Source organism: Zonotrichia leucophrys, chromosome 4 (genome assembly GCF_028769735.1).
Source record: "Zonotrichia leucophrys gambelii isolate GWCS_2022_RI chromosome 4, RI_Zleu_2.0, whole genome shotgun sequence".
Taxonomy (NCBI): domain Eukaryota; kingdom Metazoa; phylum Chordata; class Aves; order Passeriformes; family Passerellidae; genus Zonotrichia; species Zonotrichia leucophrys.
In genome coordinates, this window is record NC_088173.1 from 25,271,821 (window position 1) to 25,299,647 (window position 27,827).

A 27,827-nucleotide genomic window follows, 5' to 3' on the forward strand; every position below is an offset into this window, starting at 1 on the left:
CTGCTAGCACAGGAGAATATCCAGCCTGTCCCAAAAGTAGCAGTGACTTTTGTCATTTTAAAAGAGTTCAAAAATATACAGGGTACAACTGTTAAGATTTCTGAGGCCAGCAAGGAGGTTAGGCACTTCACTGTGTATATATACACACATATTTTCATATATTCAAGATTCAACCTCCATCCTAACCTTGCTTCTTTCAGCATTTACAATGTATTTATTTCCTGTGCATTTGCTAAGCACTCTCACCCAACACAAGTAACACAATCTAGCCCATCCTTTTTGCAGATAACATATTCCATGTGTGGAGAAGCCAGCACAACCAGCATAAATCCTGCACACCTTATCTGTTTTAAAGGCACCTGCCAGTACACTGCTACTTGTTAAACAGTCCTGTGAAAATGAACTGCAGGACTATTTCTACATTACTGATGTTCCTGAAGAGAGAAAACAAAACAAAGCAAGACAAAACAAAAAAAATACAACTCACACACAAAAATAATCAGAGATCAAAGTAGCAAGTGGATTTGAGAACCCAAGACCCAGCATCTGGGTGCTTTTAGCATGACTTCCTTGAGTAATGATACCACTATACCTTAAATGCACACCTTCTGGCAATGTGTGTTTGCAATTCTGAGCACTCAACATTTCTAACAAGAAACACTGGGAAAATACGATGCATGCTTACACACAATTTAGAAAAAGCCTGCTCTAAGTACTTTGCCTAATACCATAGCTGCTAATCCAAGGAATATTTAACTGACATACACTTTAGATCACCTGCCCACTTCCTGCCAGTTCCTCTTTGCAGCACCTCCTGCAAACAGAAATCTTTCCATGTCCGTAGAAGCCCAGCAGACTCCTCCAGGCAAAAGTGTCCTTCAGTTTACAACACCAGTTCACCCTCTTAGCAGATCTCTACCGTGCATGAAGCAAGCAGCTTTGGAAAAACTAATATGACAATGTAATTAAAGATGGTATCAGAAGGTGAAGTAAGGGAAGTTAATTAACATTGCAGAGGCAATTTATGAGTTCCTTCATTTAACAACTTCGAAGTTGCTTCAATGTAGCCATTGCATGTTGTTTAAGAATTTAACTGAAACAAATATTACACATCTACCTATCACATGACAAGTTCCATTAGCAGCACAGGATCAGAAACTTCAGTCTTCGGTATTTGTGATAAAAACAGTAACAAAGGAGATTATGGCTACCTTCACAAATTCTGACAAAAATCAGTGCTGTAAGACTCTCCAGATGCAGACAGTTCAAGCACACAGCAGACAAAAATGGCATGTCAGGGGGAACATAGGACTGGCACAACACGGCTCCCACCACATCTTTCTGCTTGCCACCAGCTCCGCCCAAGGCTGGTGTTAGTGCTGCACCCATGGTTGGGGTTAGGTCAGGGTTAGGGTTCAGAAAACCACAAATCTAAAAGTAACAAGACAGCACTGCAGACTGAGATGTGCAATAATATTTCTATGTTCAATTCAATTCCCATAAGGAAGAAAATATTTCCAGTTTCAAAAGTGTCTTGGGATGCTGGGATTTCCTTAGTAATACAAAACACTAATATATTGTGTAGGCTTTAAAGACTTCAAACTCTGTAATAGTGTTTCAAAAAGCTTTTGACAACTTAAGTGGTCACAGAATAGGTCCTAAAAACAGCATCCCTATTTTAAAAAGGTAATTGAATTGGATGAGAGAGTATCTTGTAAGATACATTTCAATCTAACAACATGCTGTAGTTATACCAGAAGCAGACAGACTACATTCATTGTAAGCAGATTTTGTTACTGTATTAGGTTTTCTTGATTATATTGCAAGACAAAATGTGCAACACTAAACGTAACATCCCATAGTTCCCTGTGAATTAAATCTCACTTCAATTAAACAAGACAAATAACCTGAGCAGAATGAGTCCAAAGGTGCGGAAGTAAATTAATTTATAAAACACCAATTCATGGGAAGACAAAGTAGGAGTGAACTCAGGGGCCACTAAGAACAAAAGTAATAATTTATTTTATTCAGCTCATTATTAAAATTTTACAATAATTTAGCTTTCTGTGCTAAATCCTGATCAAGTTATTACTCTACCATTTGATAACCCTGACAAGTGTGAATATACCTCTCATGCACTCCATTCAAAATTCTACTTCCAAAAGCCTCTGCTCAGTTTAATACTTGGACTCTGCCATACAGTAACAGAACCTTCCTAGCAGGCAAATCTTTCATATCTTATCTAGCAGTCGTTTAACCCTATCACAAGGTCAAGCACACATACATATGCCTTCTAGAGCTATTTCAAAAAGCTTTAGTACAACTCAGCCTATTTACAGTTGAAGAAAGGCAACAGTGCACAAGATTCAGTCATTGGGCTCATGGGAGGATATCTATGTCCAGTTTCCTTCAGAAGCCTGGATGCCATCAGCTCTTTTCACACAGCTGATTACAGGGCTCAACACCTCAATCAAAACAAGCACATATTTTACTGCAAAGTACACTAGGAGGAACAGCCAGGCAGAGAATCCCTTGTGAAGTCTTCTCACAGTGCAGTGTCTCTCTCCAAAAACTTCACTTCAAAAAAAAAAAAAAAAAAAAAAAACCAAAAACAAACCAGCGCGAAAGTTTGCAGGATTGGCGTTTCCCAGGCAATGCATAACAAAGAAAAAAGATACACAGCCTAATACAGTAACACAGTAAAGAAAGTATAAAATATGCTGCAAGGCTATGCAATTTATCATGGTTGTCTTCTGTTGAGACATTAGGATGCCATGCTCAACAATCCACAAACACAAGCAAACCTCTGTTATCAGACACTTCACTTTTGCTCTCTACAGGCCAAAGCTTTCCTCCCTGTCAGTGCAGGTACACAAGAGGCAACAGAGAATCCTTGATGGCAGTGAAAGAAACAGCACATATCAAAACCTTTTCATGGATCAGTATAGCATAAAGGGGCTTGAAATTAGACCACTTCAAAAAAGCAGAGGGAATTTGCACGCTCTTGCTCATAGCTATGCAATCACACCTCTGCAGTCTCTGCTAAGTGATGAGAGAAGGTTGGGAGAAAAATTTTAGCATGCTTCAACTTAGTTTCAATTTAAAACGGACCTGGTTCAGGATTTGTTTACTTTTGATTGAAAAGAAAGCCTTCTGCACACATTAGTCCGATTTTCCTTAGGGACTGTAATCAGGGAGAGTATAAATCTTATTAACAAACAACAGAAGACATCAGTAGTTTCACAGGAAAGGATTCATAGTGTTATGACAAAAATTTTGCTGCAGAAGCAAAGCCTGTGAAGAACAGTCACACCCCACCCTTAATGACCCTGTACAATCACCACAAGAGTGCAGAAGAATTACAGGTTGTTCACTGGAGAACAGTAGGTCTGTCATAGGCAACTGCAAAACTGTCACTGGTTTTAAGTCACTGCATCAAGGAATCCTCATTTTCATTAAGTCCTACTCACCTTCAGAAGCTCTACTAGCAAGAAAGCTGAAGCAGATTACTAGAGGAATCATTTAAACTATGTGAACAATTATCTGCCTTGTCCTTTCATATTCCAGTGCTGCAGTCCCAATTTCTCCTGTCCTTTGTCTACCTCAAGCAAGCATTTCACATCTAGGCAGCCTTCTTCACTCCAGCTTTTCTACCCAGTATTTGCAAACATGCTAAGCCTTCCATGAGTAGGTGGGACAAGATGTTTTACACTGATAAAGCTATCTGCTTAAAAGCCTAACAGAGAACAAGACACCACAAATTTTAAAGCAATGTAGTTAATCAAAGTATCAATCTGTTCTCATCAAGCACAATTTAAGCCAACCTGCTAACATGAAAGTAAGAATGTCTTGTGCCTTGTCCCCACAGAGACTGCCTAACGATCTCCCTCATGAGAGAAACTACACACAGTGCGTTTTATAATGAGACAAAAAGTCTTCCTGTCCCATCTACAGTCAGCCTGCTCAGTTACAAACCACAATTCATCTTTTATCAAATGTCTGGGGAGCTACACTACTCACATATTTATTGTAGATTCCCATTAGCTCAATCAGACTACCACTAAGCTCTTCATGTGATCTGTATAATCCTACAGTGTTATACATTAGGAGGTCCAGGTTCCAGCATTCAATAACTCCATGGTTCTCCAGACATATCAAGAGGCAATTCCCCCACAGCAAGCAAGCAAGCCCAGCCTACAGCCCCAGCCCAGCAGTGGCATAAACAAACTTGCTTCAAGGGCCAGCAACAGGATCAGTTCCTGCTGGCAGCCTATGCCCTGGGACACAGCCTAAGCCACATGCCAGGCCCTCAGAGACTCCTGCTGCATGGGGAAGCCAAAATGAAAGGACAGAGATGCCAGTTAGGCAGTATGGTCCAAAATGCATTGATGGGTTAGGCTGAAATTACACACAGGGTACGACAAAGATGGTTCACCAAAGGTCGTGTTACCAAAGCAGAGAAATGGCACTGACTGCTCAGGAAAACAGGAATTAAGCAACATAGAATACTTGACAGAGACCTTGACCTGCTCAGGAAGGGCCTGATTTACCTGTTACACCACAGGGTATGTTCATCTACCACACTCATTTGCACATAGGCAATTTCACTGGAACTGAGAGCATACAATTACTGAAGCTATGCTTGCAAAGTCCCAGGAGGAATGAACTACATATTCATATCCCTAGGTCATAATTCTGAAGCTAGAGTAAGAAAAAAATAGGGTTGTTATTCTAATGGTATGACTTGATCCTTTTTATAAGAGATAAAGAATATAATAAACCTGTTTCTCTGTTGTATTTTATGTCCTCACATTTAGCCTACTACAGAAAGGCAACAATTCAGTAACAATTAGTGGTTCAAAACACAGATTACATTGGTTAAAAACATAATAACAAAATAGCAGCTAGGGTTCTTAAAATCCAAGATAGATACCTCTCTATTCCCAATAGCATTGTGGCACAGTATGACTGAGGTGTCTAGTCTGCTACTAAACAAAAGGATATAAAAACTGAACTTTAAAAAAAGGCCTTTAAAATAGCAGTTCAGAAAAGCTCTTTTCTACCTACACACTAAAGAATGCAGATGTCATTGAACTGAAATCAATTCAAAGGCTTTAGCTTTGCTGGTTCATTCCCACATCACCAACAAAATTGATGACCCCAGAAAAGACTGCTTCCACACAAAAGCAAGTCATAAAAATGTCCAAGGCCCACAGACCAAAGTGTTTGGTGTTGTACTGTGTGAGACAGACACTAGAAGCAAGACAAAACTCAGTTCAAAACTTTGTACTGCAAACGTTTCCACACGAAGTTTCGAAGAGAAACAACTCAATTCCAGAGGGCACAGCACACGTCACTGAGTGAAAATCTACTTTCCATTATTTCACATACAGTGAATTACAAATATCCCATGCTATGTCTAGACTAGTAATTTTTTGCTATAATTGAAATGAATTATTGCTAAAAAGTTGTTGCCACAGTCTTCATCTTTACTGAGAATCTGTACAGGGTTTATTTCAAAATTCATCACTATCCAGGAATGGGAGAGAGCGACACATTAGAAAGCAGATATTTGACAAAACCTACTTTATGTTCTGATTATGCTAGTGGAAGAAAGAAATCAAAGTGACCCATACACTCTGCACATCAATTTTGCTTTCCAAGATAATTCTGACACCTGTGTGACACACAAACCCAGCTCCAACATGCTCATAATTTAGAGAAACCACGTGCTTGCTGAAGTGCTGAAACATTTTTTGTTGTTTAGATTGTTTTTGAGAAATGTAAAACAGTTTCTGTAGCTGAAAGTATAAAATAAATTCATAGGAAATTATTAAGTTGCCTTTCTAGAAAGACTTCCTGACAGAAAGATGAATGAGACCAGCAAAGCAGTAGAAGACGCTATACTCTGAAGATTTAAAACTATTTTCAGAACACTAGCATACAGAACAGGAAATATTACCTTCCCAAGAGAAAGATGGTCTAGAAAAATGTTATCAATATACCTGTAATTATCATATGTAGATTACAGAGAACAAGATTAAGCTATATATTTTACGACTAGAGCAATAATATGTAAGATGATTTTTCAAGTGATTTGTACAACATGTCAAATTACTCATTATAATAAGCATAAGAAGTCCAAGAATAATGTTCTCAAGTGTACAGGGTGGCATTAAAGAAGACGTGTGTGCTTTCAGCATTAATCACAATAAAATGCAAATACACATATATTCTAAACATTCTGTGTTTTGGGATAGAGAAGCCACAATTTATTTTTTTCATTTCCACACTCTGGGTTGGTTCTGCAAGTTCTAAATATAGTCATAACACAAGAATCAGCAGTAAAACACCATTAAGAGTACCATGATTATTTGACCAATGAACAAAGAAACCAAACAACACGCTTCCCAAAAGGATTGTTGCCAAGCTTGCAGTGAGAAAAGAACTTCCACTCGGCAGACAGAATTTCTCTCTTGCTCTCATGCACATGATACTTCTCTTCATGTTTCTCTTTCAAACTAAAAGCACCAGAAAATGATAGAATATTCCATAAAATCAAAACTGTTATGTATAGAATGATTATTGCATAGTTGTTAACATAATCTATAAGCATATTTATTTCTCCTCCCAAAACTTCATTCACAATACTAAGTCCTCTTTTTCCTGGAAAAAATCAGTTTATACCTCTATCTAAATTTAAGTAGCCATAACCCAGTAAAACCCTTCTATACCTCTCAATATGTTCATTATAGTACATGGACTATAATAATTGAATAGATAACTTGAATCTGTCATTTATCTTCTGTACACAGTTACTGAAAACACTCATTTTGGTGATAATTATGACCCCAAGCTACTTATCCACCAAGTCAACATTATTTCCTACACTCTGAAATGATAGTATGTTAGTGACATGATGAACTAATGAACAAAGAGAATGAGCAAAAGCATCTTGTTACAGAGCTTCAGGACAACTGTTTCAGTGCACTGTAGGGTGGCAGAAGCCCATCACAAATTACCCCTCAAACTTAGTCAACTTAATGAGCTACTAAAGTCTGAAAGGTTATTTTCTTATCTCGCTCTATGTACGTCTATCGCCTCATTCTAGGTAGGCCTTGTGGCAAAATGTTACATTTGGCAGGTTGACACTTTTAAACATAAATGTATTTTTGTCAGCTTTCTTTCCTTCTTTAAAAGAATTAAAAGAAAGATAGAAACTACAGAACTCTTGAATCAGTATTGTTTCCATCAGACATTTCCAATTTAGCTTGAAGAAAGCTTTAGAAACTAGTGAACTTCCTTTGTCCTAAATTATGTTCAACTCTGACACAGAGAAAGCCCCCTGCAAAATTCTTTTTGATTTGCAATTGTCAAACTTGGGCAAAACCACTGAATAAACATTAGTGTTTAAGATGAAACCCACAAATTGTTGTTTCTCACCATAAACTGAAGAGCAAAGGGGTGGAAGAATAAAAGGGGGTAAAAAATTGCAAAATGAACATTTCCTTACAAAATCCTATCCTACCTCTCCAGCTCCCCATTTCCAGTGCACAAAACCCCAGGTATTCATGTCATAGGAAACTGCACAGAAACACTGCTCTCCCTCTTCCTTTCCATTCCAACTCAGAGCAGACTAGCAGAAATTGAAGATTCATGTTATATTAATTCCTATAACAAAGTCAAGAACTTCAATAAAATAAAACCTCTATGAGCACAGTTCCATGGAAAAACAGCCTCTCCCCCTGCAGGGACACTCTTATTTAAAAGTATTAGTACAGATTTGTATGGTGGATGGACTTTGGCAGACTATAGATTCCTATATGTAGGTTAAATTATTTGCTTTTAATACATAGGGTAGTAAACAAGAAAATTCAAAATTGAATGTTGGCATTTTTATAATGTTTAGTGCATAAAAAGCTAGATCAAAGAAAAATCTACATGTTATTTATATTTTCATTTCCATTTAGTTACATTGCATTTTATACAGGTGGTAGATGTTTTTCCCTTGAAGCTTCTCCAGCTTTCCTATGAACAAAATTATTTGTGTCATGTAAACAGTGTTAAGTTTTTCATTACACAGAGTGCAAATTAATTCTCTGTCTCTGATCTCCTCACATAAGGCTACTCTACTATGAAAATATTTTACACTCTTACACCACCTAGTCTTCTGCAACTGAAAACTGAATATAATTACAGCATGTCCCATTCCTGTGAATGCTCTTCCCTGGATAACGAAACATATAAATGCACTGGCCAAAAATTAAACATATACAGTCCATACAACACCTATCTCAGACACGTTGGCAGCATGCAAAAAAAGAAGAAACTGATAAACAATCAGAGAACAATAAAAAAAATTCTTGAGGCAATATGACACTTAGATAGCAATTCTGTATAATTTTTTTTCAGTCTTGTCTTTGAATCTTTGAGAAAACACAAACAGAAATACAGGTGTCTTTCTAGTCCAGGAAGGAATGCAGATAAACTAGCAACTGTCACACCCTGGAGAGTAAAAGAAGGCAAATAACCTAACAAATTGCATATGAAAAGTTATAAAAGGAGTGCTCAGAAAAACACAGAACCTCACAAATGTATCTACTAAAAGGTGAAGCAAGTATCAGATTCAAGTAAAAATACAATCTAATTACCATTTAAACGTTTTAACACTTGGAATGACCAATATTGAAAGCCTAGTAAATAAGAGAGTTGGATGTCAGCCCTGGCAGGAATGCTTGTCAGCACAGATAACCAAAAGTCAAACCACAGCCTCTCCCATCTAATTTTGTAACACCTATGGAGGCTTCCAGTGGCGTGGGAAAGCAGAGGTTCCACCCATCACCAGGCTGTTCATTCCTGCCTGCACAGTTCTGAAAGTGGGGAGTGTCTGTGTGTGTCCTGGGGAACCCTGCAGCTTCTCACCTGCACTTCTGTCCTTCTGAGTAAGGCTGTCAGAGCTGCAGAAGCTACAGTATCCTGTCAGATCTGACACACCAGCCCTCAGAGAGCTCCCAAGCTGAAGACAGAAGCAGTTCAAAGAGGCAGGAGAGTCTCTTTGTATGCACAGACCTTGAACAGCTGTCAGCTGTAACCACAGCACGCTTGGAAGTGAGACCTCCGACTTTTTTCCTGAGGACATGGTTCTTGACACTGAATTAAAAAATTTATGATTATTTTTGCAACCTCTGAATTGTAGAAAGCATATGTCAAACCAAATTTTTGTTTCGATGCATCAGTTATGAAATACTTTAGAATATGCAAAGCTGTTACATCATTCACCAGCTATCCCTCTGCTAAAACAAAACTCACAGTATTTCTACTGTCACCACACACACTGCCATCTCGTTCTGTTTTATCTTCACCTTGCCCCACAGGTAACATTACACTTGCACAGTGATTCATGCCACAACCACTGCATTCATAAAGCCCATCCCTGCTGTTTCAGAACTGTCAGGAAGTTCAGACATCCCTGTTGCTCTCAAGCAGACTTTCACTCTGAAAGACATTACCCTCAGTCCCGAGAGTCAAAGAGTATCCCAGGAAGCCCCCCGGTCACTTTATGAAGCATCTGCATACAACCAAGTGTCTGTGCTGAGGAAACTAACTGAAAATTAATGGTGTTCCTAGTAAGTCAGCACAAGACCAAATATACATGACTAATGACAAATTAATGAAGGATGGAAGAAAACCCTGCCCTTGTGAGACCTGGAATACTGCACCCAGGTCTGCAGACCTCAGCACAAGAGAGACGTGGACCTGTTAGGGCAAGTCCACAGGAGAGCCACAAAGATGACCTGAAGGCTGGAGTACCTCTCCTACAAAGACAACCTGAGAGAGCTCAGGTTGTTCAGCAAAGAGAAAGCTCCAGGGAGACCTCGCTACCTCTTCAGTACTTTAAGGAGCCTTGCAAAAAGGAGGGAGGGCAATTTTTTGCATGGACAGACAGTGACAGGACAAGGGGAAATGTTGTTGAACTACAAGAGGAGGGGTTTAGATCAGGTGATAGGAAGAAGTTCTTTACTCAGAGGGTAGTGAGACAGTGGAACAGGCTGCCCAGAGAAGCTGTAGATGCCCAGTTCCTGAAGTATTCATGGCCAAGTTAGATGGGGCCCTAAGCAACCTTGTCTAGTGAAAAGTGTCCCTGCCCATGGTGGCAGGACTGAAACTGGATAATCTTTCATGTCCCTTCCAACCCAAGCCATTCTATAATCCTATGAAAGCCTCTCTTCTGGAGTACCAAAGGCACATACAGCTGCAATTATATATACCACAACAATCAGCCTAATTGGAAAGAATCAGTCCTCAAAGTTACCAACACTTAAAAACTAAAACCACTGGATTCCATGTGTACAGGTGAGGTTGTGGCAATGCCCCTCCATTCTCTAACTCAGTAGGAATGGGAGACAAATCCGTGGTTTTCTCTAAACAGGGGGGAAAGCTGAGTTTTCTCTGTGACAATGTATGTACCTATCACCTGACCATCACTAAGGCCAACACAGAATTACAACACAGCACTGTGAAGGATGACTGCTAGCATACTCCATCTACGCCCAAAAGTAGTCAACAGGCTCTGTGCCCCTGTGAGGGCACCAGCTGTTGCTATTAAAATACACTGCTGGCATCCCTCAGCACACTACAAAGAGATTTAAATATCAGTTTAACACACTATGGTAAGAAAAGAGACTCCCCTTGCACCCTAGCAACCATTTAAACAGATTCTGTCACGACAGACCATATGTATCTGAAATACTGTTTTAATGTTGCTCTAGAAAGAGATCCAAACATTAAAAAATTCAACCTGAGAATGCTAGTATAAATTTTTTTAAATAAAAGGCCACATGGAAGCAAACCTGAACCAAATCAATTTACATGTGGAATGACTGAGTTTTGTTGCCTCAGACACCAGAATCACCCCTGCTCACTCCCAGTCAGTGAATCTTACCAACATTTATTGAGAAACCTCCAAAGCTGGAAAGTTTCTAGAATAATTGAACAAGTTTCTTTAGACTTAGACAATGCTGTATGAGCAACTTGCTGGGGAAAAGCATCAAAATTGGACTTGCTAGAATAATTACTTCAAATGTGTTCAAGTTTTTTTTACTTGCTCTGAATAATACACAGGGCACACAACAATCATCACGAGCTGCAATGGTAACTGCCTGAATACAAGCGCTCAAGCCACGAGACTTTACTCCTTTACTTTTCTCCTCCAATTCTCTTTCCTTTTACATGGGCCTGAGGCAAATTACTCAGCTCAGTTTCTCCCTTAATGCAAGGGCCACAGACTTTTGGAGAGCTCTGATGATTATTAAAGAAGCAAGTCAGTTTTATTGAGTTGACTGTCTGGCCATTTACCTGTCCCAGAAACTCTCAGAATCCCTATGCACCACACTCTTAGAGTTACAGACTACACACTTAGACTTAGAGCCCATCACAAATTCCTATTTTGCAAGACACTTCTAAATCCAGAGCCTACAAGTAATGAATTCTCATCTTACATTCATTTCTATATTTTGGCATTGTGCAGAAGAGATAAGACACAATCAAGGCCCCCTAAATGAAAAGAAATAAATAAATGAAGTGTTTCAGAACACCAGTGGGAGAATTTCATGCAATGTATGGCTATTATTAGATTGCTATTTTGCTTAGCAAATCAGAGGGTATAATCGGCAGATGATGCAGCTCTGATTTGTGAAGCACAGCCTTATTAAAGGCTAATGAGATAAATGAGTTAAAATTTACATTTTGCTCCACTGATAAGGTTCATTGGCACACTTAACTCCAACACCATGGTTTGAATATTAAACCCACTTATTAATGTCTAGTAAAGCTAATTATAATGCTGAGTGGCATTAAACTGTAATAACCAAGCAGGATGTTAGAATCACATCCTTCAGTATTACTGTAGGCCTGCAGTAAGTGTTCTGCACCAGGAAATAAGCACCTGTTGAGGTCATGCTGAGAGAAAGCACACACCTTCTGTGTCTTTTTCCTGATCTTTCTGAGACCCCAAAGTCCTGCTCGTCTAACAATATATGTTAGAAGAAGCAACATCAACATAAACATCTGCGATTACTATGATTTCAACAGTGTCTGTCTGTCTTACTGCAGTAACAGCAAGGATTAAGTGACAATTTTTTTTATTTTTGTACCTACAATATATTAAATTACACTGGACATACACTCTCTAATCCTTAACAGAAAAAGCAAGTGCTGAGATATTAACAAAATTAACAACAAAACTCTGGAAACCATACCTGTTGGTTTTTTCTCCCCCTTTTCCACCATCTTCTGTTAAAACTATAAATATAACTATAAAAACATCCATTTACTGGAAAGGATACTGGAAACACACTTTAGACCTTACACTAGCCTATGTATTTTTATGCCACATCTATTTAAGCACTTAAATGGACAACAATTATTTTTAAGGATAACGTAAGAGGACAAGGACCACAATATTCTTTCCCTTTTAATCTCCACAATGAATTTGTCCTATGACAGCAATGGAAAGAAGATGAGATGGGATAATTAAGTGCCAGATATCCATGGATCAACAGTATCCAGTGTGGGGACTCACATGTGCCAGTCCAATAACAATTTACAGCCTGCACAAGCTTGAGATACACAGATCCTCTGGGATCTCCCCATCCCAACACAAGAGTGGTGCCAGCTCTCCTTCCTCTAGGAGAGTCACATACAGGACTGCACAACAGCCATCACTACCTTTTCAAAGCAGAATATAAAGAACGACAACAAAAAGCATAAAAACACTACAGATAAAATCTCCACTTTTTATTTGTAGAGTAATACTCAAAAGCAGGCATTCATTACACACGTAAAAATGGCACTGCAGAACAATTAGATTTTCCTCTTCTGTGGGGAAAAGTGAAAAGGCACTTGCACTGTGACAGTAAAAGGAACTGGCTGAGCAAATCATGTGTGAAACATTAAATGCAACTGCTTCTCTGAACAGACTTTTGTTCCTTTCATTTTATCACCCGATTTAAACATTTAGCTTGTAACACAATCCATTCCAGTTTCCTCAGACCAGCTTTAGAATACAGATGTGCCATATTTCAGCAGTAGAAGCAAAGAAATGCTATGGAGGTCAGAAAGAAAAGATTTAGTATACAGCTTTCTGTGGAGCATTCCACTGCATCCCTGCTTGCAGGAAGCAGAGAGTACTGCCCAGCACCCCAAGTTGGAAAAAATAAACAAAAAAAAAAAAGAGCAGTCTACTTTAATGGTAGATTTGAGATGCCACAAGCTCACCAAGCCAGCTGCACTCCAACAGAGCCCTTCAGTATGAGTTATGCCAAGGGAACACACACCCTGTCCCCTTCCTCGCACTCTGCCATGCTTTTCTCGTGGGTCCCACTGCACACCCCTGAAGCCAAACCTAGAAAAGATTATTTATTGAGAGCTCAAAGTATCCCTCACAGAAATGTGTCCTGAAAATAGATACTTGTGACTTTTAAAACACAAAACCATCGAGTCTCTTTCCCTAAGGGAAAACTCTGCCAGCCTGATGCCACAGGAGCACCTCTCTCTACACAGGTTCTTCCCACAGAGCTGAAAGTGCTTTGGCAGTCTTTTCCCTCCAGTACATTGTACTGGATGTGGCTTTTCCCAAACCATTTTATGAGTATGGTTTGTTTACTAAAAGCATAATCAGAGAAGCTCCTCCAATTACTACTGCAACTATGCTAATACTTGGTAGGCATTCTGAATGTTTCAATACTTCTCTGCATCTACAATCAACAGATACACCTAAAGCATACTATATTTTTAAAGAACAGACAGCCAACAGCACAGTATTCCCACAGGCAGGCTTGCCAGGAAAAGATATGTGGTAAATAATTAATTTTCCTAGGTTAACTTCAGCTCCAGACTAGTATTTGTGAGCATGAGTGCCACAGAAAGGCAACTAATAACTCTAGTTTGTATTCTTGTCCAGTAAGGAGTTTTGCCTTATGTGCAAGCATTGACAGTGAAAGTTTTATCATCTCAGGGACAGAAAAAGTAAAGAACACTTATACAAGTCCAGTAAAATGTCTTCTGCAAAATTCAAGGAAAACAGAAGATTTTGCTTGGCTGCTATTATTTTTTTAATTATTTCCTTCTTTGACAGATAATGGGCCAAACACAGATAGATGCTGAGCTCAGGTGTCAGACTGCAGCACTCAGAAACCTCCAGTATAATCCACCCTACAAATAATTAAAGACATCATTCACTGCTTACCATGCTTTCTTTTAGTGCATTACAGATGTTTGGCAGGAAGGGTGGGGACTATTCTAAACACAGGGAAAGGGCAGAACATTCCTGACAAATCTTTTTAAAACTGACCTTAAGCTTAGCAGTTTAACAAAGTGAGGTTTCAAAAAGTTCATAAAATGTTAGAAATACTACCAGTTCATATTCAGTATTCATGGCTTGAAGTGACTGAGCTTTTACATAGACTATCAATTGTGATGTAATTCTTTTTGCATTTCTATTTGATGCCTCAAAGGTGCTAGCACATCACAACAAAGAATAGTTCATAGAATCAGGAATAAGTTGACAATAAAGAGAAGATTTTGCAGAAGGTAGTTCATTTTCCCTGTAAATGATTCATTAAAATGGACTAAAAATCTAAAAAAACTATTTAAGAAGCAAACTTCATTAACATATCATTTGTACAATAATTTTCAAACAAACTGGGTTGTTTCTTAAGTAATTCCAGACCTGCTGGTACCCACAGAGGAAACAGAAAAGCCTCAGGCTTAACTTCAAGTCAGGGAACTCAGTCTAATACCCCTGAAATGTTTCTTCCAAGCTTGATTTTATTTCTTGTGCTCCTAAACTGCCTTAACTGTGTGATCAGGAGCAAAGTTCACGGACCTCAAGATCTTCTTTCCTATCATTTCAGTCAGCTGAATTTTTAGAGGATCAGAATATAGTTATATATTTCTTTATAAGAGAGCTGCATTACAAGCATGATAAAGAAATGGGAGAAATGTTCTGCTCTGTTCATTACAATCAATAGATTATGCAGCTCAGTCACAAAGCAGAAGGAATTATGAAAAAGAAAGTAATCTTTAAACTATTAATATTGCCAGAACAACTTTTCTTTCAGATATGCAGACTCCCACCTCCCAGACACAGCTAATAATGTCAGAAGCTCTGAGATTCATACGGTCAGAATGACTAATATTTACATTAAGCAAATGGATTGCCATAGTAACATAGACACCACAGAGCTATCTACCTGCCACAGCTCTCTAAATTATTTAGCATGCCAATACTACAGTGACACTGTGTAAATGATCACATTCATTAAGAGCAGAGTATGTGCTGAAAAACCGAATGTTAGACAGCCATATTTATTGCTAGGAAAAAAACAACAGCACCAGTATTCAGAAAAGAAAAGCAGAGAGGTATAGAGGAAGGCTCCAGCCTGAAACAGAACAACACACCTTCAAATTCTTCATCTAAAATGTGCATCCCTGCATCTGCATCCCTGTGCAAAGCAGCACAAACAACAATCTCACTTATGGGTCACAAGGTTGACCCACTGTGACCAGAACAAATTGAGATTTGAGTTATATTCCAAATCACATTTTTGGGATAGTCATTAAAGTTGCTTAATTTGCATTTTTTATTGCCAAAATATTATTTTATGTTGTGGAGTTGCAAGAGCCAGTGCACAGAAAATAGAAATAACTATGACACACCCTCAGAACATGGCTATTCTTCAACAGATTTATGGTGAGGAGAGAAGTGCAATACTTTGGATGATGGTCTGCCACTCCCTCAAGCAGTAGATGATGGCAGGGATCTGAGTGGTTTGTGTAAGCCACTGTTCTCATCCTGAGTTAAAGCTTTTGGAAACCTCATGCACTTCCTGCACTATGGATATTTTCCCCTCATCACATCCAATGGCAGAATCAATGACAGGTGGAGAAAACAAAGGACAGCTCAGGTCAACTCTTGCAACCAGATGGATTTCTTCCTAATTTTTATCAGCTATAGCCCCTTCGTTTGTTGAACACAATAATATTTTTCCACATTTCTCTTTGAATTCAAAATAACAAAGAAATCCCCTAAGAAGCACAGTATGAAGATCCAGGTATAAAATTAACCCAGTCCAGCTCCAACCAATTCCTATTCTCTCTGATTATTTCAGTTCTTCATAAACTCAATTTGCAGTATGTCAACACAAGAGAAAGCTTTAAATAATTTCTTCTACTACATTTTTATGGAAGTCTGGCATACACCCATCTCTTATTATTCCTTTGCACTAAAATGCCACAAAGTCCAACTTAAAGATATTTTCATGGCACTAGCAATAATCACATCAAATCTCAAACCAACAGATTACTGTAACAGAGACTCATGTCAAAACTGTTTTTCAGAGTCAGAATTTTCAAAACAGTGAAGTGTTTGGAACATGCTCTTTGCCAGAGAGAATGCCGCTTACATAACGAGAGACTGCTTTTCTTAAGGAAGTTACTTTAATTAAGAATTGTTCAAGAACTGACTTGATCCTCCACAGAATGTCCAGAAAGTACAGAGAGAACTCCTGTTCTAAAAGGAGTTTTAGAAAGCAGCCTCTGGAACCCAAGAGCCAGACCAGTGAGGGAGCCTCAAATATTGGTGCTGGAGAGCACAGGTGTGATTAAGAACATCTAAAGGTTTACTGCTCACTGAGGTCAGGTCGTCTGCCAGAAGTATCTAGATTGTGAACCTCTGTTTGGAGTCTTCACTCAGCATCCCATTTGAGATTGTGAATTTAACAGAATGTCTGCTGGTTTTAGAGAAATGTCAGTGAAGGATGAATACCGCTCTTAGGACTGTCAAAATATAAAGGATCATATGAGAAGCAACTGACTAGTGGACTAATTAGCAGTAAGGAATAGAATTATGCAAAGCCTCCAGATTCCAGGCAGAGCTATCAATTACATTTACATGTTACAAATCACCCTGCTGATGAAGTGCAAGCTGGAAATAGGAAGTCACCTTCAAGTATTCAGCACCTTAAAGCATATTTGTAATGGAGCCTGAGGGGATATCTGCTTAGTTGTTGGAATAATTTAAAATGTGCACTAATACTTGAAATGATTCCATGACAATTGAGCATTCAGCTAAAGTGGCTGAGATAAGCCTTGACAATTCTAGATAAGAAATGCTAAGCAATTAATAGAGGTATCCAAACACTAACCTTTAAATCCACTTAGGCTGAATTTTCTCTCCCAACTTGTATCTTTCAAGCTTTTAACTGAGAACACTAGGAAAGTCAGTCCTGCTACACAAACCACAACTAATTCTGAACACAAACCCTGTGTTTTGTTTCAAGCCAACAGTGAGTAGATGAACCCAAAAAGCAACAGAACTCAAAAATTGTGGCTGAATTTCATTAGGTTTGGCTCAGCATCACTACAACAGAATCCAAATTGTTTTCTACAGAGCAATTCAAGTAGCAGCAACACAAAGCACTCAGTTCTACAGGAATCCTCCATGTATCAGATGTGGTACCATTCACAAACTAATGTCTGCATTTCTGCATGTGGCTAGATTATGTCCCCTCACCAGCAGGGCACTACAAAAAGCAGAAAAGGCCTTGGCTCTAAATCCTGCTCAGCAATAACAGAAACATCTCGATTATCATTACTGTGTCCAGCACAAATCCAAACCACAGCCTCATACTTGACATTGAGAAGAAAACTAACTCTACCTGTGCTCAAACCAGCACACTACGAAAACCCCAGATCTGCAGGGCACTTTGTCAAAGAACCAAGTAGCTTCACACAAATCAGTTAAGAGCTGATACCGAGGTTTTGTTTGTTTTTGAGGTGTTGCAGTATCTGGGTAAATACAATTTGCAAGAATATCCCATGTGTTCAAGTGATTCCCCAAAATCCACAGGAAACAACCACAGTGAAGACTCCAACCATAGCTAGGGACTGAGATCCTTTTTTGTTTTTACTAGAAACCCAAAAAACCTACTTCCACATTCTTCTCTCCTTGTTGGCCAGGATGGGAATGGAAACCCCTGTCAGGGTTACCTAGCCAGTGGCCTCTCTCACCCTGGCAACTGCTTTCATACACAGCAGAGAGACTGAAGAGGTAGAGCAAAGCTTAGTATTACTCCCTCAAGCTCAGCATTTTACACCTTTTCCCCTTCCCTCCAGCCTCCATGATGAAGAACTATCATTGCTGTGTCCTCTGACAAGAACCTCCCACCCAGACTCGGCAAACAGGACTAATGTAGAAAACAAAACCAACCTTTTTTTTTTTTTTTCCAGGAAAAAGGCGATGGGAAGAAGTAAAGAAAGACAAAAATGGAAACCAAAAGATAGATTTATGACTTACAGTGATTAGAACACTAATCAGCTTCTTCTGTACTGTACAGCAGGATTAAAACCCCCACCACCACCCTGCACACCCAGAACAACACACACCCAAAGCAATGCACACTGCTGGCAGGAGTTGAGCTGCATACTTAATACGGAGGCAGATTTACTGAACAGGTATTTCTAAATTCATGTTCAAACCCCATAAGTGCCATACCTAAAAAGCATATCAAGCCCTCTGTATCTACAACTTGAACATAAAAACTGCAGTTTGATATGCAGACATCTTTCTATTAAAAAAAATTGAACAATTACATATGCATTAAATAAACCTTACACCATAAATGTCCTTGATTCTTTATGTGCCAAAACATGAAAAAATAAATCCAACAAATCCCCCACAGAATAAAAAGCAAACAAACAAACAAAACCCCAGACATGGGACCAGCTTACTACACATTATCAAAATGCCAAGCACAGTAGGTTGTTAATTTTTCACTTGAAGTAACTGCATAACTTGGTTGGGGAATTATTCAGTTCTAAAAACTCTGTAGCCATTTCATTTCACCTTTCATTTTCTATCATCCACAAGTCAAAATCATGTATGCAGTTTAATGAAAAGTGCATAAATCCTTGAATACCACATACAGATAGGATGAGCTGTGAGTGATTCTCTCCAAACCTAATAAGCAAGAAACCAAAATAAAAATTGAAATATAAAGATACTAGTATAAGTATAGTAAGCCAGTGGTATTTTTATCAAAATTAAAAAATATTTTTCTCCTTTCTGTAAACCCAAGATACACTTTCAATCTTTTTGTCATCTATCCATGCTATGCATCATGAAGATAAATGATGATTAGTGAATGGAAAAAGGATGGTGATAGATGAATGGAAACAATGGTGATAGATGAAAAACAGTGACACTTAGGAGTACAAGCAGCTTAAAGAATACTTTGAGTATAAACATAAGTGTATGAGCAAGAAAATAATTACCTATATTCTACAGACAAGCACAGCCCCAGGGACAGATTCCTTTTCTGTGTACACCCTCATGCTAATAACTGTGCAGGAGTCAGGGTCTGGAAAGGATGCAGAGTCAACTTCTGGCAACAAAAATATTTAACCACAACAGACATGCTTTTACCTGACAAATGTAAGTGGGAATCCCACTTGCAGGGATCCACTTCAGGGATCCAACCACTCCCCTACAGACAATTTAAAGACAATTATTCTACATCATCAGATGCTTACTGCTTTTGTATGCTACTACAGCAATTTTTATTAAGAGAATCAACGAAGGTGATATACCATAGAGGTTTAAAAAGTAAGACGTAAAAAATATCACCCAACACAAATTCTGTAACTTGTCAAGAGAAGGGGAATGGGATCTATGTCCTCCAGAAGTATCCAGTACTAGGCTTGTCTCAATTAAATTCAAACCCATATTGTTTCAGAACACTTAAGGACTTCTGTGGAAGCTAATAGTGACATGGTAAATGAAACATGCTGACAGAGCACATTGTCCTGTTACTAGTAACATGTCAGGCAATACAAAAAGAACAACACATACTTTAAAAACTGCACCTACACAACCTCCCCACTTTGCATTTTAGAAGACACAGATGTAAGATACACTGCCCTATACCAGTTCACATGTTTTTCTGGAGTATATATTTGTAAGATTATCATGCAAGCACTAAAAAAATGTCCATAATATAATAATAGAAAAAATCAAAGCATTCGTAAAAGAGAATAAGTAATTCTGCTCCGGATTTGTTGATTTTGGTTTTGCTTTTTGTTTGTTTGAGGTAGGTTTTACTGTTTGGTTGAGCTTTTTTTTGTTTTGTTCTCCCCTGCACACTCAGGAAGTGTTTCAGGAAAAGCCACAAGTTCTGAACAGGGTCATTCATGATAATGATTCAGCTGCTGACTTACCTTTCAAAAGTGCCAGACCAGTTTTACCTCATTTCTTTCAGGAAAGCAATGCAATGGGACAGTTAATCTTCCAACTTCAACTTCATCTCCCAAATTAACTATTGTTGGATACCCAGCTCTAGGCAATTGGCTTACTCTATGCAAGCACTTTATTCCTGCCCTCCTACTTGTATTTCTCAAAATGCAGCATATTACTCACTTTGACTGTAGTTGCTTCCCACATATTCATTCATCTTAGTTTGTCTCACTGGATTTCTTCAACTGCATCTCATTAAACAGCCTGAATTTTTTCTTCCAGTTGCATGCTAGGCTGACTTTCAGGGAAATGAAGGTATATTTACCCCAATGAGAGGAAAACAGAATGCAGTTGCATGGTCTTAAACTTTAAGAGGCAACAAAGCTTTCTAGGCTATGAATTTTGATACTCAGAGATTAGCAATTCATCATCGTTTCAGCTGTATCCTTCTAGGACAGCACAGTTATCTAGAGAATCCCTGATAGGTTTCTTCCTGAAAGCACTGCTCCAAAAGCTGTGGTGAAGCAGCAGAGCAGTTCATGGCTCACACAACAAAGATGTCCTACCCCACGTCCCATGTCCCTGGCACACTCACGCTGCAGTTCTGCTCAGTTCACAAACCAGTCAGCTCAGCAACAGCTTCAGGAGGAATAAAGCAGAAAGGAGTAAGGCCACATCACTGCAAACTGGGAACAGAGGCTGGGGAGCCTGTGCAGCTGCCACCCTGGACAGAGACTCCATCAGTTCTTCTGCTTCTAGAATAATTCCATGGTTTTTATTACCATAACTGCATATTTAGAGTCAGCAAGTCAGATTCTGAAGACTTAGAGACAGTCATTAATGCTGTGCTAGTTCTCCTGCAATAATGTAAAAATAATTCAATCTTACTAGCAGCAAACATGTTCAACATGTCACCAGAACCACCAGACTCCAGGTCTCATCTAATTCTGAACTGACTAAAGCAAGAGCAACATTCTCTGCCCTAGTAGCCAAAGTACTCCTGGTAAGGGACACAAATTAATGAAGGAGATATAAGGAAACATTGTATGAACTGGACAAAAATTCATTAGATATACTGAATATGACTACTAAGGCAAACATTCCTAGATTAATCTCTTTTTGTAAATAAATCAATAAAAATTCCTGATTTTTCTAAAGTAAACTTTTCACATCCTTTCCTCTGGAATTGAAAGTGTTCTGGTTTCTCAAAGATTGCTTTCCTGTTTTATTTCTCCAAAATGAAACCTTCAACTCTGCATTGAGCCAGTTCCAAGCTAAACATGACCCTTGGAGGCCAGCAGATCTTGCATCTCATCCCCCCCAGCAGCTAAGAGTAGGACTGTGCCTCTCCCTACCTGGCCAAAAAGAAAAATGATCATGGAGAAAGCAACTCCCCATCTATTCTATCCCACCCTCAAAGGTCCTTGGCAAAGAGGGAACCAATTCCAAAATGCATCTACTATGGCACCAGTAAATAGACTAGCTCCCACCTTAAAATGCTCTTTGGTGTACAGCTGACATAGTTTTGAAAAGGAAAACAGACTGATAATGTTGCAGCCCTAAAGTAAGAGAAGGAGCAGGAAAGTAAGCTGTTCCTCTAAGGCATAATACTTTTCTGACTTGCTCCTGGAATGATGCCTAGCATTACTTCCTTAATCCCAGTAAAATGAAGTTTCAGTCTTGCTATTCATAAATAGCAAAAATGTATGCTGAAGTTTCTGAGGTGCTTTCAGAAGAGAAATACTTCAACTGCTTTGGCTTTTTAAAGATTTTCCCGGCATCATGACCTTCCTTAGGACTTGGAACTGAAAGATTTCCTTGGTTATAAAACCCCCTCATCTGTTCCCATAATTTATAATCCTTCATAAATTGATGAGGCTCCAGCTTTTTAATACTCTCTTTCATTCACGAAAGACACTACAACATTTCCAAAGCAGGACCTATTAGTCCACACACTTTTTGCCCAGTATCACATTGTAGCCTACTTACTCACTAGAATCACCCACAGGATGAGATTATAGCCAGAGTGGTTTGGGAGCATTTTTAAATTAGAAGGTAAGAAATTAGATCTTTAATGACTGCACTGCAACTTAAATGTTAAAGTTACTGAAATCACATGTAAAAACTTCACTATCAAAGCCTCTTTAAAAGATACACCCTTGAGCAACCAGTTGGAACAGAAAAGGTGAACCTGCCCAATTATATCATGAGGCTGAAATGGAGGTTTCCTCTCTCCAGCACCTCCTACAACTCTAATACTCAGCTGCTGGTCTGTAGAAAATATATTTTGCATAAGTCACTTGACAATGCACAACATTTTACAGATCAGCAATGTAATTTCAACAAACAGAGAGAACAAACTCTCAACTCAAGCAAAGCTCATTAGAATGTAAAAACAATCAGCAAAACTGATTAAATATCAGCATCTTGAGAATAGGTTGAGGGTTAGGGACTTTTTAAATTATGTTGTTACATGTCTTTTCAGTATAAGTGGGTAGCCATTAAGTGTGAACAACAGTTACAAAGTGAAAAAATGCCGTTGAACAAAAACAATATTAAGTGGTGCTTATACCAAGGTATTTGTAGTATCCTTTTTTATATCTGAAGGATCACAAACTGCTTCAGTTTATGATCCTTCAGATATAGCACTCAGATACAAATTGATATAGTGATTAACTAACACCAACAGCTCTTCAGTGAAACAAATTACTCATGTTGGTAAATTAAGTCACAAAGTAGTGCCAATCAAGTCAAAAAGTAAGAGGAATTTTATCTAGAAGAACATCTTTGGTCAAAGTTTCAATTTAATTTCAGATTAGCCTCCTTCTGTGGTAGGGCACCCACCAAAATTTCCCCTTAGCAAAAGATTCAAGCAAAAGCATTCACATATTGTCACACACTGACTCTGGGCCAGACCTACAATACAGTGACTTTCCCTTCCCCTTGAATATTATGCTCCTAACAGGAGAGAGGCAAAAACCCCATGTGTTTCACAAAGCAGTTTCTGTGCAAGCTGCAAAAAGAAAATCTTCAAATGAGACTAGTGGTCAGCTGCACACCTTTGCAATACACGAAACAGCCTTCAACAGAACAGCCTGTATATAAAATGGACTGTAGCACTTCACTGGAAGAAAGGGGAAGCTCTCAAATTGAATGGACATAAAAAGAATACTACAATAAATCATATTGCAAACTACATGCTAGTTTCAATAAGCAATGTCTTTCAGGAATGCATTATATTTTAAATTTCACTTCCACCTTTTGTTGGTTAAGATAAGGTACAGTATATTTTAGTTAGTAGAGCCACAAAGTAGGATGAAACAAGTATTCTGCTTAGCTTGCATTTTGCAAACTGGAGCATGCATATGGCAATGGAATCAATTACTTTACTCCCACCCAATTCCTTCATTTTAAATCTCAAGCACTGCCAGAAAATCTCATTAATCTAATCTGGATAGCAAAAAGGTTTATTCAGATTTCCTTTTCAATAATGTTATACTTACAGCGTACAAATCATTGTTTTAAAATACAACAGAAATACTCAATGTGCACTTCACAACATTGAACTTAATATGAAACAAAGGCCACAAACACTGCTTTAAAAAGCCCAACAGTACACTTGCAGTAGCTGACAGACTAGTTTTTCATTAATTCAATTCTATTTGAAGCAAACCAGAGTTTTAAAAAATTCCTGTGAATCCAGAAAGTCGAATGACAATATACTTCTGTAGCTCTGAAATACACAATATGCAGTGTCCTTAAAAAATTAAAATTACTATGTGACACACAATTTAGACACCCAGAACTTGGACCTTGCATTCTCCTCCCATTGGATAGCTCTTGCCATCTCTGTTCCTGCACAAGCGATAATTTGTGACAAATTATGGAACTCATTGTTACAGGCCAGAAGAGTTACCAAAAGCACCTGCGATTTTTAAAACAATCTTGAAAGAAAAAGACAAAACCTACTGAATTTATAAAAGGGAAAGACTACTCAATAAGACCATGGATTGGTCTGATTATATTATAATATAATACTTCTACTCATCTTACTAAATAAGACCATGGGCCAGGGACACTGCCATATGCTTGGACTATGCAGGTGTTCTCCTGCCCCCTTCTGTCCCACCAATTCCTGCTCTGAGGACAGCCTAACTTCAAAACCCTCAGTGACCCCACTGCTCCATATACAACAAATCTATCAAATATTTCCATTGCTGGCTCATGAGCAAGCAGCTTGTCTGACAACAGCTACAGAAAGGTTTCTAAGATATGTTTCTGTTCACCCCAACAGATTCTAGCACTGCAAAGCCAAATCAGAATCTAATCAACATTTAGCCTTTCAATTCAATCCATTCTTGCAGGTCCATATATTAACAGTATATCTTACTCCTCTTTCATTTAATCAAAGATTATATTTTGAAATTATAATGCATACTTTAGAACAATTTAACTAATCCACACTAGCTTTACCTGAAAATCCTCTTTGTCTTAAAAAATATTGGGATCTAAAGAACAATGATGCACAGGAAAACATGTGTCAACTGAGAATCTGATCCCTCAAGATTTTGTTCTACAATCTTATTTTGTATCAATCTTTTTCCTTCTAAGATAGCTGTCACCACAATGGTGGGCTTTTCCTCCAAATTAAATGTAAAACCACTATTTTGATAATAATCCCTTTTATTATGAAAAACATCATCACTTTTTTCCTGCTTTGCTTTTTGTGGTTTCTTTATGTCTATCATAAAATGTCTGAAATTCTAATCTCACATTAACCAAATCTCCTTTATTTAGAATGGTTACATATTCCCTTAGATTTTACAGGGACACTACCAAGGACAATTTACCCTGATTTGGCATTAAGGTGTAGCCAATTTTGGAACAATAGCTACTTACCATGTTTATTTCCATGAGTCCAAAGTTAAGCAAGAGTTGTCAGACTATGATCAGAAAACCAGCGACACCTTCCCATTTCCTTGTGCCAGTGGCCTCTATCCACCATTTCACCCTGCTCACTTCCCTGCACTGTGCTTAGTTCTTCAGGGCAAAATACACACTCACCTAATTAAACTCAAGACACAAGCAATGACAAGTAAATCAAGATGGTTGGACAAAACATTCTTCATGATATACCCAGGAACTTTACTCACATTGTGTTATACATACAAGTTTCTCCTTGTTTATCTTGAGCTGAGAAAGAAAAAAACACTTCATGCATTATGAAAGCCATGTGTACATCTTTATATTCTGTGAATTGCCAGGTGGATGTGTCCTTTACAGACCTCTCCCTCAGCACCACAGGGAAAGCAACTTTGTATGCTAGGGTATAGTGATGAAAGATTAGAAATCAGAACCACTTAAATTATTTATAGAACATCACTGATTCCTCAAGAAGGCCATGTGAAGTAGCCTGCAACTGGCCCAAGGAATCCTATGAAAGAGTAAAGTCATGTAATAGCTATTTTCTATTAATATTAGCATTTTGAGAAATTCAAGGCAGTTTAAAAATTACCTACATCAGTAAAATAGGATCTTCCTCTATGAGTCATTTCTTTCAGTAACCAAGTTTTTACTGGCTTGCTCCTAAGATGAAACTCACTGCTGAATGAAAAAGATATTTTCCTCCCCACAAGTATGAGTCTTCACAATTTTTGTAATGAAAAAAAAATCAAAACTCTACAAACTGAAACCAGGAGAAAAAAAAAAAGCAATAAATAAACTACAAACTAACAATCAACCCCCACACCACAACTCAGGAAAACTACAGCTCAAAGGAAGCATGATCCTAAGGTACTCCATATAATACAATTTTTTTTTACTTTCTGTCTTTTATCATTCTGAAATTCCAACTTGAATCTATTAAAGTCTTACTTAGAAAAGTTTAATTGAAAACAAAAATACATGGGAACATATTTGTTCCAGATGCATTAATATTTTCCAATAAAAAACACTAAGTATTTAATACAGCTGGGACTAGAATTGGTAATCACAGATATTTAACAATCTTAGACTGGATACTAAAGCTCTTGTGTGAAGGAATTAGGGCTTTTTTTTATTACTGCTGTTAGGAATCCAAACATATTCGTAAAATTGAGGAGTTCCACAAACACAGAATAGGAAGAAATGAGAGGAGGACTCCCTATTATTGTGTTGGTTCATGTCACTTCCTGCCATCAGTGACACTGCCTTTCCATTAACATAACTAGATTTTAAGTCAGGGAAAAAAGAAACAAAGATTTACACAGCTAGAAATAAAGTTAGAGAGTAAGACCAGACTCTAGTTTAAATTAACAATTGTTGTTACTTAGTTTTCTCTCTGGAGAAGGAAACAGACTTGTCTTTATTGAGCAAGATATTATATTCTATTGCTACAAACCACCTGAAGAACTCTTACCTACAGCAACTGATTGACAAATGGTCACTTTGGCAACCAAAGCTGCGTCCATACAGCCACAGAATCTTGGATCAGCTGCAGGTCAGTACATGTAAAAGCTTATACTCAATACATTTTGAATAAGGTGCCATTAGTCTTGGGAATATGTAGTCCTTCCAAACATCCTGCTAGATGAGCTTTTAGACAAGGCTTGATATTCCAAAGCATTCTAACGATCTGGGTTTAATAAAACAGGTTTGCAACACTGTCAGAGTTGCCAATTTATTCAGAGAGAGGAAACAACAACAAACTGAATGTTTGGCAAGCACGAGACTATCTACAACCCCTCAGTTTCCTGAAGATACTTTGATATGATACTCTGGGAGCTTTTATGAGCTATTACAGAGAAACCAGACAGCTCCTTAATCCTTACAGAGCAGCACAAGTTAGGATGAGAAGAACAAGATCCTTGTTTCCCATGACAAAAAAGTCTCTCATCAGCACCAAGAATTGCAACAAACAGCACCAAAAAAGAGGTGGAAGCACTACAGGGAGGATAAAACCAGACACATGAAAAGCTGCTGAGAGATGGTGTTCATTTTCATAAAGCAAGTGTTTGGTGGTTCAGAAATAACAAACAAGGCACAAGGGTTTACCAGAAAGTTAATACTGAATTATAATCTAACAGCTATTTGTACTTTTTTCTAATCAATTTGAAAGAAAACCTAGGTATATAAAAACCAGGAATTAGTGGTTATTATGAAGTATCATTTCATATTTCTTCCCCTTTCTAATGTTGTTTGACTGGTATAAATGTTCCACCTGATACAACAAACACAATTTGGGAAACCAAACACACTGTAAGGTTTCCTGTGATTTCAAGCTTGTCTGTACTAATCCCAGTCTCATTTCACACCCACACATCAGGCTCCCTCCCTAGCTAGCTTGGGCTTCTCTTCTGTACATAGCTTCCTTATGACAATCTTGCAATTAACACCCACATCTCCTCCCTAAGTGATGCCAACTCTTCTATGAAACATTCAGTCTATGAAACCCACACCCTCTTTCATGCCCTTTCATCTGGCCCTTTTGCAAACTGGGAATAAGCATCTCTTGGGGAGGTGACTCATAAGGGTTCAGCCCTTTTCACATTGTAAAAGA

At 38.3% G+C, this 27,827-nt stretch overlaps 1 protein-coding gene across 8 annotated transcripts in view; it reads right to left on the reverse strand.

Moving 5' to 3' along the window:
* Positions 1 to 27,827, reverse strand: part of FHIP1A (FHF complex subunit HOOK interacting protein 1A) — a 78,888-nt gene that overhangs the window by 36,320 nt on the left and 14,741 nt on the right. The gene's annotated exons all lie outside the window — the stretch shown is intronic.